Below are 14,381 nucleotides of genomic sequence, written 5' to 3'. Positions count from 1 at the left end.
TAATAAAAATAAATTTGAGATCTGTTGTTAGCTTCAGCCAGGATTTTTGCCTGTAGGGATGTGAAAAGCACAGGATTTAAAGATAAAAGACATTCATATCCTGCTCATAGATTTGTGACCATGGCTTAGTCACTTCAGCCGCTGAGCCAGGGGTGTCCACCTTTGGCATCTCTGCGCCACACTGGAGGAAGAAGAGTAGTCTTGGGCCACACATTAAGTACATTGTGATATGTAATCACACAAAAAAAATCTCATACTATCTTAAGTAAATTTATAATTTTGTGTTGGGCTGCATTCCTAGCCATCGTAGGCTACATGCAGCCCACAGACCACAGGTTGGACACCCCTGCAAACTGTCTTCATCTATAGCCTCATAGATTCTTTTCTGGACTCAACAGAGGCCTTTTGTCTACCTAGCTTTGGTCTTGCTTCTCCAGCTCTCTCTGTCTTCTACCTACAGTGTAACTCTGACTTTGTTCCCTCCTGCTTCCTCTGAAATTTCTCAGGGTCTCTCTGATGCTATGTTGCCGCTGCCCCACCCCTTCAGCTGTAGCTCCCAGAGGTCTCTCTTCACCCTTGACAGTAGAATAATACCAAAGTCCTGGTAGCACCTCACACATCCCATGCTACCTCCTGCTTTGCTGTCTTTGTCCACAAGACATTTCCCCTTTCTTCTTGCAGCCAACCACTTCCACTGTACTCCAGGACTGGGCTCAACAATCCTTTCTAGAATGTTTTCCTTGGTACAGATGTTAGGTATCTTCTTCCTCTGCCTACTCACTGTGTAAGCTGCTTTGAAGCAAAATCATGTCCTCATCTTGAAGAGTACCTGGCTTATAGTATCACTGAAAAGTTTATTAAACTGCACGGTATATATGTTCTTCTAACTTGTCCACATGACTTTTATATATGGAATGTAATTTGACTTATATATGATCTCCAAAATAAGAAAAAGAAAAGGAAAATATGTGACTTAAATTAACTTAAAATACTACCAGCAGACAGACAACCATTGTTGATGTTTCGGTATATAATAATACATACAATTTTTAAAATTATAAAATAGTTAAAATTTAACTCTCAGATTTTTCTTTCAGAGTCAGTAGTACTCAGGGAAATCAGTAGCTTTGCAAATTACCTGCATTAAAAATTAATAGCCAGTTTGTTGTGCTTCCCACATCTACAGAATTGTTTTCTGGTAAAATACAGTTTTTTTCTCATTCTAACCAAGAAAAATTTTTTTTGCTTTTCTCATGTTCTCTACACCCCAGAGGCGTCTTTCATCGTGTTTTTCCAGAAGAGAAAGTGAAGGAAGTGCCTTGACCAACTTCCTCAGTTGGTGAATGCAGAAGCTGAAGCTGGGACAGGAGCTCCTGGCTGCCCACCTGGTGCTTTTCCCTTAAGCCACATTTCCTGTTTCTCCACTGGAATAAAAATAAAAGTAAGTTTTCAAGCACTTCCAAATTTCCGTAAGCCCAAATTAGGCCTGCTACCAAGATGTTCTTATTTTACTTTTAGCCTCATTAAGATATTAGCCCTAAACCTAAAACATTAATTGTTCTTTCATATTCATGTTTATAATTTCTTTGCATATCAGAAAAATCTTCCTTTTAAGAAGTTTCTTAATTTATTTTCTCAACTATTTTTGTAGTGAACACAACAAATAAAATATTCCAGGTGTCTTTTTTCCCTACAGGTAGTTTTGTGGTATGTTTTTGTATTCGTCTAAATTGTTCTCTTGGGATCAGTTTCCATACTGAGTCATTCACAAAGAGTCCCTGTGTTTTCCAGGCAAACTAATAGTTTTATTCTTTCTAAATGACTCATTACTTCTGAATCATCACACCTTGTGTACTCTGTTAAATAAAGAGCTTTTAGTTATTTTTCTACCATTTTTCCTCTTCCTAGTTTTCAAATGCCCCATCTAAGTGACATGGTTATTCATCCAGTTTTCTCTTGTGCCTACAAGATTTGTGTTGATCATTTTCTTTTTGAATGCTTTCATCTATTGAGATAAGCAGTGGAAGCTCCACTTTTTCTGCTCCTGACGTTTCCTGAAATAGAACACGTAAATAGCAATATAAAATATATATACACACCATTCTCTACTTTCCATCATTACATTTATGGTAAGTTTTTATTAACTTCCCAAATTTCTCCATGAAATTAGGGAGAAATACTTGTAAAAGAAAACTGTAGCTGTAATGTTTGCTGGTAAACAAAATCTTTGGAATTCAACATGTTGGAAAGAATGAAACACTTTTGTCCCTTGACTTCTGTGTCATATTTGGCTGGTTCTCTTCCTGCCCTTTGAAAATTAATTCTCTGTCTCCTTCCTGGCATCCTTCTCTCCCCATACATGCCTGCCTTCCTAAAAATTTTGTCCTTGACCCTTTTCTCATGCTATGCATATATAGTCTTGTCCACTCTTGTAACTTTAAAAGTTTTATCTGATACTTATTCCAGACCTTTATTTTCAACTTCTGTCATTTCAGTGCTACATACATCCATATGCATGAGGAATATCCTCTCAATGCCCCACCAACACAGCCCGGGCCTGAAGCTGAATTCACCTCCCCTACACCTTTGTCCCCTAGCCTTAGCACATAATAATCAGCCCAGCCTTATCTTTACATCTCCTTAGAACTCTTTTTAATTTTTAAATTTGTTATTAACAATATATATGAATTCTCATATTTAAAGTCTCAGTGCTTAAAAGGCTTGTAAAAAAATGTTTCCAAGTTTTCACTCTCAACTAGGCTGCTCCTCATAGATAACCACTGTCAGTTTTTTAAGCTATTTTTTCCATTATTTACCTCCATATTTATAAATGCATACAAATTACAAATTCATCATTCATAAAATTTATTTTATTTTCTTATTTAATCTTTATTGTATTTTTCCATTATCATTTAGTCCCCTTATTCCCCCCACTCCCAACAGTCACCACACTGTTGTCCATGTCCACAGGTCCTTTTTCCTTTTCACTCAATCTCTCCATCCCCTAACCTCCCTCTCCAGCTACCATCCTGTTCTCCATCTATGAGTCTGTCCCCATTTTGCTTGTTAGTTTGTTCATTAGATTCTGCATATGAGCAAAATTGTATGGTATTTGTCTATTTCTGACTGGTTTATTTCATTTAACATAATGTTCTCTAAATCAGCAGTCCCCAGCCATTTTGGCACCAGGGACTGGTTTCATGAAAAGCAATTTTTCCAGGGACCGAGGTACTGGGGGATAGTTTTGGGATGATTCAATCGCATTACATTGAAGCTCACCTCCTGATATGCAGCCTGGTTCCTAACAGGCCACAGACACTTAACCAGTCCTTGGCCCGGAGGTTGGGGACCCCTGCTCTAGTTTAACCTGTACTATTACAAAGGATACATTTTCTTCTTTTTATGACCAAGTAGTATTCCTTTGTGTAAATGTTCCATAGTTGTTTTATCCACTCATCTACTGATGGACACTTGGGCTGCTTCCATATCTTGGCCATTGTAAACAACACTGCAGTGGACATAGGGATGTTCATATTCTTTTGAATTAGTGTTTTGGGTTCCTTCGTATATATTCCCAGAAGTGGGATTGCTAGGTCAAAAGGCAGATCCAGTTTTAATTTTTTGAGGATTGTCCATACTGCTTTCCATGGTGGCTGCACCAGTCCGAATTCCCACCAACAGTGCAAAAGGGTTCCCCTTTCTCCACATCCTTGCCAGCACTTGTTGTTTGTTGATTTATTGATGATGGCCATTCTGACAGGTGTGAAATAATATCTTATTGTGGTTTTTATTTGCATTTCTCTGATGATTAGTGGCATTGAGCATCTTTTCATATGTCTATTGGCCATCTGCGTGTCCTGTTTGGAGAAGTGTCTATTCAGACCCTTTGCCGATTTTTTAATTGGATTGTTTGTGTTTTGGGTGTTGAGTTTCGTAAGTTCTTTATTAATTTTGAATATTGATCCCTTATTAAATGCATTGGCAAATATGTTCTCCCAATCTGTGGGTTATCTTTTCATTTTGTTCATGATTTCCTCTGCTGTGCAAAAACTTTTTAGTTTGATGTAGTCCCATTTGTTTATTTTTTTTCTTTTGTTTCCCTTGCTGGGGGAGATATATCTGGTAAAATATTGCTACAAATACAATGTGCAAGACTTTGCTGCCTGTGTTTTCTTCTATAATTTTTATGGTTTTGGGTCTAACATTTAAAAGTCTTTGATCCATTTTGAATTTGTGTGTGTGGTATAAGAAAATGGTCTAGTTGTATTTTTCTGCATGTATCTGTCTAATTTTTCCAACACCATTTGTTGAATAAATTATCGTTAGTCCACTGTATGTGCTTGCTTCCTCTGTCCAATATTAATTGACTATAAAGGTGTGGGTTTATTTCTGGGCTCTCTATTCTGTTGCATTGATCTGTATCTCTGCTTTTATGACATATGATGTTTTGATTACTGTGGCCTTATAGTGTAATTTGATAATATCATGTGATTTTTATCCTTCAGTTCATTTATATGGTGAATCACATTATTGATTTGCAAATGTTATACCAACCTTGCATTTCCAGAATAAATCCCACTTGATCATGGTGTATGATCTTTTTAATGCATTACTGTATTCAGTTTTCTAATATTTTGTTGAGGATTTTAGCATCTGTGTTCATCAGGGATGTTGGCCTCTAATTTTCTTTCTTTGTAGTGTCTTTATCTGGTTTTGGAATTAGGATAATGCTGGCCTTATAAAATAAGTTTGGGAGCCTTCCCTCCTCTTGAATTTTATGAAATAGTTTGAGGAGGAGAGGTGTTAATTCTTCTTGAAATGTTTGGTAAAATTCACCTGTGACGCCATCTGGTCCAGGGCTTTTGTTTGTTGAGAGTTTTTTGATTACTGCTTCAATTTCACTAGGTATAATCTGTTCAGATTCTCTGATTCTTCCTGATTTAGTTTTGGAAGCTTGTATGTTTCTAGGAATTTATCTATTTTGTCCAGGTTTTCCAGTTTGTTGGCGTATCGTTGTTCATAATATTTTCTTAAAATCCTTTGTATTTCTTTGGTGTCAGTTGTTTCTCCTCTTTCATTTCTTATTTTATTTATTTAAGCCATCTCTCTTTTTTTTCTTAATGAGTCTGGTTAAAGGTTTGTCAATATTTATCTTTTCAAAGAACCAGCTCTTGGATTCATCATATCATTTTTTTTAGACTCTGTTTCTGCTCTGATCTTTATCATTTCCTTCTTTCTACTCACTTTGGGCTTTGTTTGTTGTTCTTTTCCAAGTTCCTTTAAGTGTAAAGTTACATTGTTTATTTGAGCTTTTAGTTGTTGTTTGAGATAGGCCTGTAGTGCTATGACTTTCCCCGCTTAGAATTACTTTCACAGTGTCCCACAGGGTTTTGGATTGTTGTGTCCTCATTCTCATTTGTTTAAAGGTATCTTTTGATTTCTTCCTTGATCTCATTGTTGACCCATTCATTGTCTAACAACATGTTATTTAGCTTCCAGGTCTTTGCATGTTTTTCAGTGTTTTTGTGATTGCTTTCCAGTTTCATAGCATTATGGTTAAAAAATGCTAAATAACCTTCCAGTGTATTATTTATTTCAGTTTTGCATTCTTTATTTTTTAAGTATATTTTACTGATTATGCTATTACAGTTGTCCCAGTTTTTCCCTCTTTGCCCCCCTCAGCCTGCTACCCCCCCTCTAATAATCCCCCCACCCTTAGTTCATGTCCATGGGTCATGCATATAAGTTCTTTGGCTTCTCCATTTCCTATACTATTCTTAACCTCCCCGTCTATTTTGTACCTACCATTTATGTTTCTTATTCCCTATACCTTTTCCCTGATTCTACCTCTCCCCCTCCCTGCTCATAACCCTCCATGTGATCTCCATTTTTGTGATTCTGTTCCTGTTCTGGTTATTTGCTTAGTTTGTTTTTGTTTTTTAGGTTCAAATGTTGATAGGTATGAGTTTGTTGTCATTTTGGTGTTCATAGTTTTGATCTTTTCTTAAATAAGTGCCTTTAACATTTTATGTAATATTGGCTTCATGAAAATGAATTCCTTTAGCTTTACCTTGTCTAGGAAGCACTTTATCTGCCCTGCCATTCTAAAATACAGCTTTGCTGGATAGAGTAATCTTGGTTGGAGGTCCTACTTTTCATCACTTTGAATACTTATTTCCAGCCCCTTCTTGCCTGTAAGGTTTCTTTTGAGAAATCAGCTGATAGTCTTATGGGAACTCTTGTTTATGTAACTCTCTGCTTCTTATTTGCTGCTTTTAAGTTCTCTTCTTATCTTTAACCTTGGCATTTTGATTATGATGTGTCTTGGTGTGATCCTCTTGGGTCTAACTTGTTTGGGACCCTCTGTGTCTCCTGGACTTGTATGTCTATTTCTTTCCCCCAAATAGGGAAATTTTCTTTCATTATTTTTTCATAAGTTTTCAGTTTTTCACTCTTCCTTTTCTCCCTCTCCCACCCCTATGATTCAGATGTTGGCACAGTTAGAAATGTCCTAGAGTTTTCTTATACTCTCCTCATTATTTTTGAATTCCTGTTTCTTCAATCTGTTTTAGTTGAATGTTTATTTCTTGTTATGTTCCAAATTGTTGATTTGAATCCCATCTTCCTTCTCTTCACTGTTGGTTCCCTGTGTATTTTTCTTCATTTTTCTTAGTGTAGCCTTCATTTCTTCCCTTATGATTTTCCCATACTCAGTGAGTATTCTGAATATCTTGAGTATCCTGATCACCAGAGTTTTGAATTCTGCATCTGATAGGTTGGTTATGTTGCTTAGTTCTTTTTCTTTTGTTTGTTCTGTTCTTTCATTTAGGCCATATTTCTTAGTTTCCATGACTTGGCAGCCTCTCTGTGTTTGTTTCTGTCTGTTAGGTAGAGCTGATTTCACTCCCTGTCTTTAGCACACCTGGTCAGTTTCATGGGCGGAGCCTTAAGGTGTTCTCCAGGGCACAGCAATCTGATTTACCACTTTGTGGTGCTGTGTTGGCAGGAAGTTTCCGAGATGGGACAGTGCTACTGTCAGTGCTTCTGGAGGCTTGTCTAGTACTAGCTTTGTTTCCAGTAAGTTCACCCACTTCCCGTATGCAGCTGGTGTCCTTCTGGTTGTTGCCCTGGTGGTGATACCTAGAGTGCAGGACTTTGCATATGTTCTAGGTCCACACAAGCCCTTTTAACAGACTCTTCTGAGTAACTGGCAGTTTCTTTTGCTGCCTCAACACTCACTGGTTTTTGCAGCCAAAAGTTTTGATGCTTTTTCTTCCCGGTGCTGGAAACCTGGGCTGCACAGTCTAGCCTGGAGCTGGGTTCATTGGCTCTCAAGGTATCTCTCCTAATTTTTGTCCACCAGACATGAATGTGGGACCACCCATGCTGCTCCCTCCACCTCTCCTCATCACATTGGGCCCTGTCTGCCCCTGTTCTTGCAACTCCACCCCTTCTGCCTGTCTGGATGAATATAGCTTCTTTAAATCCTTGATTATTGGACTTCCATACAGTTCAATTTTCTGGCAGTTCTGGGTGGATTTTACTTTGAGGTTAGTTATGATTCTTGTGGAGTGCCAGGAAGCAAATCATGTCTACCCACACCTCCATCTTCACCAGAAGTTACATTCTTTATTTCGGACTGCTCCTTTTTTATGGTTTCTCTGTCTTTTTTCATGCTATTGAGTATGCTTATAACCATTACTCTATACTTTCTATCTGATAAATTGCCTCCATTTCATCTAGTTCTTCTTCCGGAGTATTCTCTTGTTCTTTCATTTGAAGTCTATTTCTTTGTTTTCCCATTTTGGCTGCTTCTTTGTATCTGTTTCTATGTATAGGTAGATCTGCAAAGACTCTGGTGTAGGCCTTTGTCAGACACTACTTGTGACTGGCCCTGGTCAGCCTGTGTGGAGCTATATGAAATCCACAGCATGCGGCTCCCTCTGCTGCTCCTGTTTATGTGTAGAAGGAAGCAGGCTGTGTACCAAAGCTAGGTTTTACCAGTATCAGGCCTGGGGGAGGGTCAGCTGAAGTCTCAGAGAGCTCCCAGAAATCTGCCTTAGTTGTTGAACTAATCAGTCATACAGCCTCAAGGTGTAATCAGCAGCTTAAGTTCCACAAGGTGGGGCAGAGGAATTTTTGTGGGCAGGGCTATTGCCTTGCCTCAGGCTGATGCTACTTGGAGGAGACTGCACTGCTGTGCCTGAGAAAGATGGCTTCCGCAGTATGGGGAATGACAGCGCAGGGATCTAGTGGCTATTCCTTCAGCTCTCTCCCCAGAGCCACCAGCCCCACTCTCCTCAAGCATCTCTAGTCTACTCTGCCCTTCCTCTGACAGAGCCCAGAGTAAGTGGCTCCAAACAAAATTTTGTGCTTTGGCCTTTTAAGAGGCTCTCTGAGTTTCCAGCCGTCTTTCCCTGGCAGACAGAAACCGTGCTGCTTTTCAGAGCTGGATGTTATCTAGGTTCCTTTCTGACTCTGGTGGTGTAGGCTAGAGAGCCCAGTTTGGGATTTAGACTCCATGCTTCTCAGGGGTACCTTCCTGCCACTGAAATATTCCTCCAGAACTTCAGCTCCTGCCAATGGGAGCCTAGTTAGCCCTCTCACGCCTCCTCCACACTCTTTACCAGTCTCATTGTGGCAAAATGTTTTCTTCTGTCTGTCCGTGGTTGTAAGGCTTCTCTCCAGCTAGTGTCCACTTGGTAATTCAGGATGATTTCTCTACAATTTAGCTGTAATTGCAGATTGGCCCTCAGAGGGGGTTAGTGCAGCTTGCACTTACTCTTCTGTCATCTTGAATCTCCTATTCATAAATTTTAAACACTAAGTCTTGCCTTTTGATATGAATTTCAGTTCTCTCACCCCTATTCTAACACATTAACAAAATAAATGATAAAAGGTATGTGATCATCTCAATAGATGCAGAATAAGTACCTTACAAAATTAACCATATGAGATTTTTTAAAACTCCCAACAAACAAGAAATGGAAGAGATCTTTCTCAATTTGATAAGTAGTATCTACCAAAAAACCTACAGCGGTGGTGTGGCTCAGTGGATTGAGTGCTGGCCTGCAAACCAAAGGATCACCAGTTCGGTTCCCAGTCAGGGCACATGCCTGGGTACAGGCCAGGTTCCCCAATAGGGGGTATGTGAGAGGCAGCTTCACTGATGTTTCTCTTCTTCTCTTTCTCCCTCCCTTTCACTCTCTCTAAAAGTAAATAAATAAGATCTTTTTAAAAATCCTTAAAACTATCATTGTACTTTATGGTGAAAGACTAAATGTTTTTCCCCAAAGATCATGTACAAGACAGGAATTTTTGAACTCACTTCTTCCATTCACTGACATTAGGGAGATCCTGACCAGTGTGATAGACAGTAATACAGTAAATATTGGAAAGGAAAAAGCAAAATTATCTCTTCTCATACAAAGTGATTGTTTATGTAAAGAATCCCAAAGTATTTAACAAAAAAATAAAATACTATACTTAATAAGTGAATTCAGCAAAGTGGAAAGCGACAGATACAATATACATAAGTCAAGTGTATTTGTAAACACTAGCAAAAAACACAATGGGAGATGAAATTAAAATACCAGTACCAGTTGCATTAGCACAAGAAATCATAAAATTCTTGGGAATAAATTTAATTTAAGACCTAAAAACATTACTGAGAAAAATGAAAGAGCATCTTAATAAATGAATAAGTGGAAATATATACTATGCTCATGGATTGCATGGATTAGAGACTTACTATTGTTAAGATCTCCATTATCACCAAATGGAGATTTAAATTCATTGAAATTCCAATCAAAATCCCAGGATAGTATTGCTGTATATAAAGATAAAAGTAGAGAATCCAGAAATAAACTCATATATAAGGTCATTTGTTTTTCTTTTATTTTTAATATTTAATTATTATTTTTTATCTTTTTAAATTGTTGTTCAGTGCAGTTGTCCCCATTATCCCCCACCACCCCCCTCTCCTACCCATCCCCACCTCCCACCCACCCCCACCTCCCACCCTCAACCCTACACCCTTTGGCTTTGTCTGTGTGTCCTTTATATATCTTCCTTGACTACCCTTTCCCTATTTTCCCCCATTATCCCTCTCTCCCCTCCTCTGGTTACTGTCAGTATGTTATTTATTTCAGTGCGTCTGGTTATATTTTGCTTGCTTGTTTGTTTTGTTGATTAGGCTTCACTTATAGGTAAGATCATATGGTATTTATCTTTCACCACCTGGCTTATTTCACTTAGCATAATGCTCTCCAGATCCAACAAAGTTTCCAACATAAGTCAGTGGGCACAGTCTTTTGAACAAATGAACGGTGCTGGATGATCTACAAAATCAGCCTCCTACCATTCAAAAAAATTAAAATAGATCATAAAGCTAAACATAAGAGTTGAAACTATAGCACTACCCCCCAAAAAAATTTTTAAGAGAAAATATTCATGACCTTGGCATAAGCAGAGGTTTTTAAGGTAGGAGAAAAAATGTATTAAGTATAAAAAAATGATTATTTGTATTAATAGAAATTGGCAGGATTAAAGCCTTCTATTGCTAAGAAAATAGAAAGGAAAGCCACAGGCCAGAGAAAATATCTGTATCTAAAATACACAAATGAATTCTTAGAACTGGATAATCAAAGACAACCCAAAAAATTTGAATAGATACTTCACAAAAGATGTATATGAATTGCTAATAAGCCTGTGAAGAAAATGCACAACATTGTTAGTCATTAGGGATAGCACTTCACACCCACTAAAATGGCTAAAATTAAAGAAACTGACAAGTATCTGAAAGGATGTAGAGCCACTAGAGCTCTTAAGTGTTGATGAGAGTGTAAAATAGCAGAACCTCTTTGGAAAACAGTTTTACTGGTTTTTATAAAATTAAACACATACTTATTATAACTAGTAATTCCATCGTTAATTATCCAAAAGGAATGAACACATATCCACAAGTAGACCTTTATTTACTGGTTCATAGCAGCTTTAATTAGTAATAACCCATAATAGAAACAATGCAGATGTCTATCAACTGGTGAACAGAGAAGACAAATGTTGGTAGATTTTGTAGTAAAACACCTACTAAGTGGTAAAAAGAGACTTCCGGCCAAGATGGAGGCATAGGTGGAAACACTGTGCCTCCTCGCACAACCAAGTTTAAAGACAACAAAGTTTCAGTAACAAAAACACAACCAAAGCACAGAAAATTGAACTGTACGGAAGTCTGACAACAATGAAGCACTCAGCTAGACCAATAAGAGGGGCATAGTTAGCGGCTGGTGGAGTGGGGTCTCACAGAAAAAGAAGTGGCGAGACTAACCCAGGCGTGCAGGCAGCCGTTGGCAGATCCCAGGTGTGAGGTGGCAATGGGCAGACCCAGTGGGGGCGCAAGGTGGCTGGCTGACCACGGTCACACATTCAGTGTAGATAAACCAGGTGAAGGAGTAAGCAGTGAGACAGACCACACAGGCTAGGGCCCCAGCACTGGGAGTTAAAGCCTAAATGCACCAATTGGAAAAACTCTTGGGGTCCAGGTGTCGGGAGAAGCTCCCAGGCTCATAGAGAGTTTGTTGGAGAGACCCACAGGGTCCTGGAGGGTGCACAGGCCCACACACCGAGGAGCTGGCAGCAGGGGGGCCCAGTTTGCTTGTGGGAAGCAGCAGAGGAAACCAAAACCTGAGAGAGAGTGGAACAAATGCCATTGCCCCTCCTCTGACCCTGCCCCCACATACAGCGTCACAACCCAGCTACTGGGTTGACCCATCCTGGTGAATACCTAAGGCTCTGCCTCTCATACAAACAGGCATGAACAGACCAAAATATTATGGCTCAAACAGAAGTACAAATCAAAGCCCCAGGGCCAATACTTTTAAGCGACCAAGAGATAGCCAACCTATCAGATGCACAGTTCAAAACACTGGTGATCAGGATGCTCACAGAACTGGTGGATTTTAGTCACAAATTAGAGGAACAAATGAAGGCTAAACTAATTGAAATGAAGGGAAATGCACAGGAAACCAATAGTGATGGAAAGGAAACTGGGACTCAAATCAAGGGAGTGGACCAGAAAGAAGGAAAAAATGACCAAACAGAAAAAAAGTAAGAAACAATAATTCAAAAAAATTAGGAGAGGCTTAGGAACCTCCAGGACATCTTTAAACACTCCAACATCAGAATTATAGGGGTACCAGAAGGGGAAGAGGAAGAGCAAGTGGAAAACTTATTTCAACAAATAATAAAGGAGAACTTCCCCAATCTGGCAAAGGCAAATAGACTTCCAGGAAATCCAGGAAGCTCAGAGAGTCCCAGAGAAGTTGGCCCCAAGAAGGAACACACCAAGGTACATCATAATTACATGAGCCAAGATTAAAATGAAGGAGAGAATCCTAGAAACAGCAAGAGATAAGGGGACAGTCACCTACAAAGGACTTCCCATCAGACTGTCAGCTAATGTCTCAAAAGAGACCTTACAGGCAAGAAGGGGATGGAAAGAAGTATTCTAAGTCATGAAAACTAAAGACCTACAACCAAGATTGCTCTATCCAGCAAAGCTTTCATTTAAAATGGAAGGACAGTTAAAGTGCTTCTCAGATAAGATCAAATTCAAGGAGTTCATCATCACCAAGCCCTTATTATATCAAATGTTAAAGGGACTTATCTAAGAAAAAGAAGATAAAAAAGATGAACAGTGAAAGGACAGCAAACTCAACAGTTATTAACAGCCACACCTAAAACAAAAGCAAACAAAGAGGACAGCTAGATCAGGAGCAGAACCATAGAAATGGAGATCACATGGAGGGTTAGCAACAGGGGAGTGGGAGGAGGAGAGTGGGGGAGAAGGTACAGAGAATAAGTAGCATAGATGGTAGGTAGAAAATAGACAGGGGGAGGGCAAGAATAGTATGGGAAATATAGAAGCTAAAGAACTTACGACAGATGGACATGAACTAAAGGGAATGTGAGTGGGAGGGGGTGTGCAAGGTGGAGAGGAATAAGGGGGGGAAATGGGACAACTGTAATGGCATAATCATTAAAATATTTTTTAAGTGGTAAAAAGAAATATGAAGTTGAAACATGCAGAAACAGGGATGAATCTCAAAACCATTGTGCTGAATGAGAAAGGTCAGACTGAAAAGAATGTATTATACGATTACATTCATATGAAATCCAGAACTGGCAAAACTAATCTATAGTGATAGGAGTCAGATCAGTGATTGACAGATATTGTGGGCTAGGGGAATTGATTGGGAAAGGTTAGCCTGATACTTTTAAGGTAATGTAAATGTTCTGTCTTTTTTTAGGGCAGTGATTACTTGGTTCTTATTAAATCTGATTGAACTGTACACTTAATATAAGGTTACCTTCACATTGACGAATCCATTGGGTAATTTTTGTTTTTCCTTGATCTCTCAGCTGCATTCAGCACCTGTGGCCTCCATTTCGAAAGTCTGTCCTTCAGCCTCCTTGACACTGCTTTCTCCCGGTTCCATGTTATTACCTTATTGGCTCTTCCTTAGCCTCCCTCTAATCATTCTGTTCCTCAGTGTTGCTTTCATTTCTTTAGCTGTAATTATTTTATTCAGTTCTTGGATTTTTTTTATTGTTGTTCAATTACAGTTGTTCCCATTTCCCCCCATTACTCTACCCTGCCATACCCACTCCCCACCTCCCACATTCAGTCCTCTGCCTCCCCCGCAGTTGTCTTTGTCCTTGGGTCCTTTATACATGTTCCTTGACTTGACCCTTCCCCTTCTCTCCCCCATTTTACCCCCTGCCTGTTTATCCTAGCTCTCTCTTCAGCCCAGAGCTCTTCTCACTGTATGCACTCACCCTGTGTAACCTCTCTGGTCTTCCTTCATCTTCAGTCCATATCTTTCTGCTGACCTCCTGGTTTTTATCTTCACATTTCATTCACTTGGATTTTCCACAAATGCCTCTTCAAACAACACATTCAGAATAAAAGTCCTCTTTTCTGTGGCCACCTCCCATAAAACAAAAAGTCTGCTTTGGGAGTACCAATACTAGTTCCCCAATACCCAACCCAGAAACCCAAGATTCCACCCTTTCCCTTTGTCTTCTTCCTGTTTTGTGAATTCTTCCTCTTTGACTATCTAACTAGCGCTCTCCTTTTTGCTAACTGCTGCTTACTTCTTGGTTTAGGTTCTGACCACTTCTTGCATGGATTATCACTGTAGCTTCTTAATTGATTTCCATGTCTCCACTCAACTGCTAGAATGATCTTTCTAAAACATCATGTTAATCCCCAGTCCAAAAGTCTTTGTTTTTTTCCATAGTTTTTAAATAAAGCTCAGACTCTTCAGTTTAGCACACCAGCTAGTCAGTCTGTGGACTAGCTCCTGCTGTTGTCCGCA

General features: G+C 39.1%; 1 protein-coding gene across 1 annotated transcript in view; it reads left to right on the top strand.

Moving 5' to 3' along the window:
* Positions 1-14,381, top strand: part of PPP2R3A (protein phosphatase 2 regulatory subunit B''alpha) — a 163,097-nt gene that overhangs the window by 20,405 nt on the left and 128,311 nt on the right. Inside the window, exon 2 of the mRNA XM_037143845.2 lies at positions 1,272-1,441. The gene's annotated coding sequence lies outside the window, so the exon portion shown is untranslated. The remainder of the gene's footprint in view (positions 1-1,271; positions 1,442-14,381) is intronic.

The sequence above is a fragment of the Artibeus jamaicensis genome, unplaced genomic scaffold (assembly GCF_021234435.1).
Source record: "Artibeus jamaicensis isolate MK-2021 breed Jamaican fruit bat unplaced genomic scaffold, CSHL_Jam_final contig_519, whole genome shotgun sequence".
Classification (NCBI taxonomy): domain Eukaryota; kingdom Metazoa; phylum Chordata; class Mammalia; order Chiroptera; family Phyllostomidae; genus Artibeus; species Artibeus jamaicensis.
This window is presented reverse-complemented; position numbering and strand designations above follow the sequence as displayed.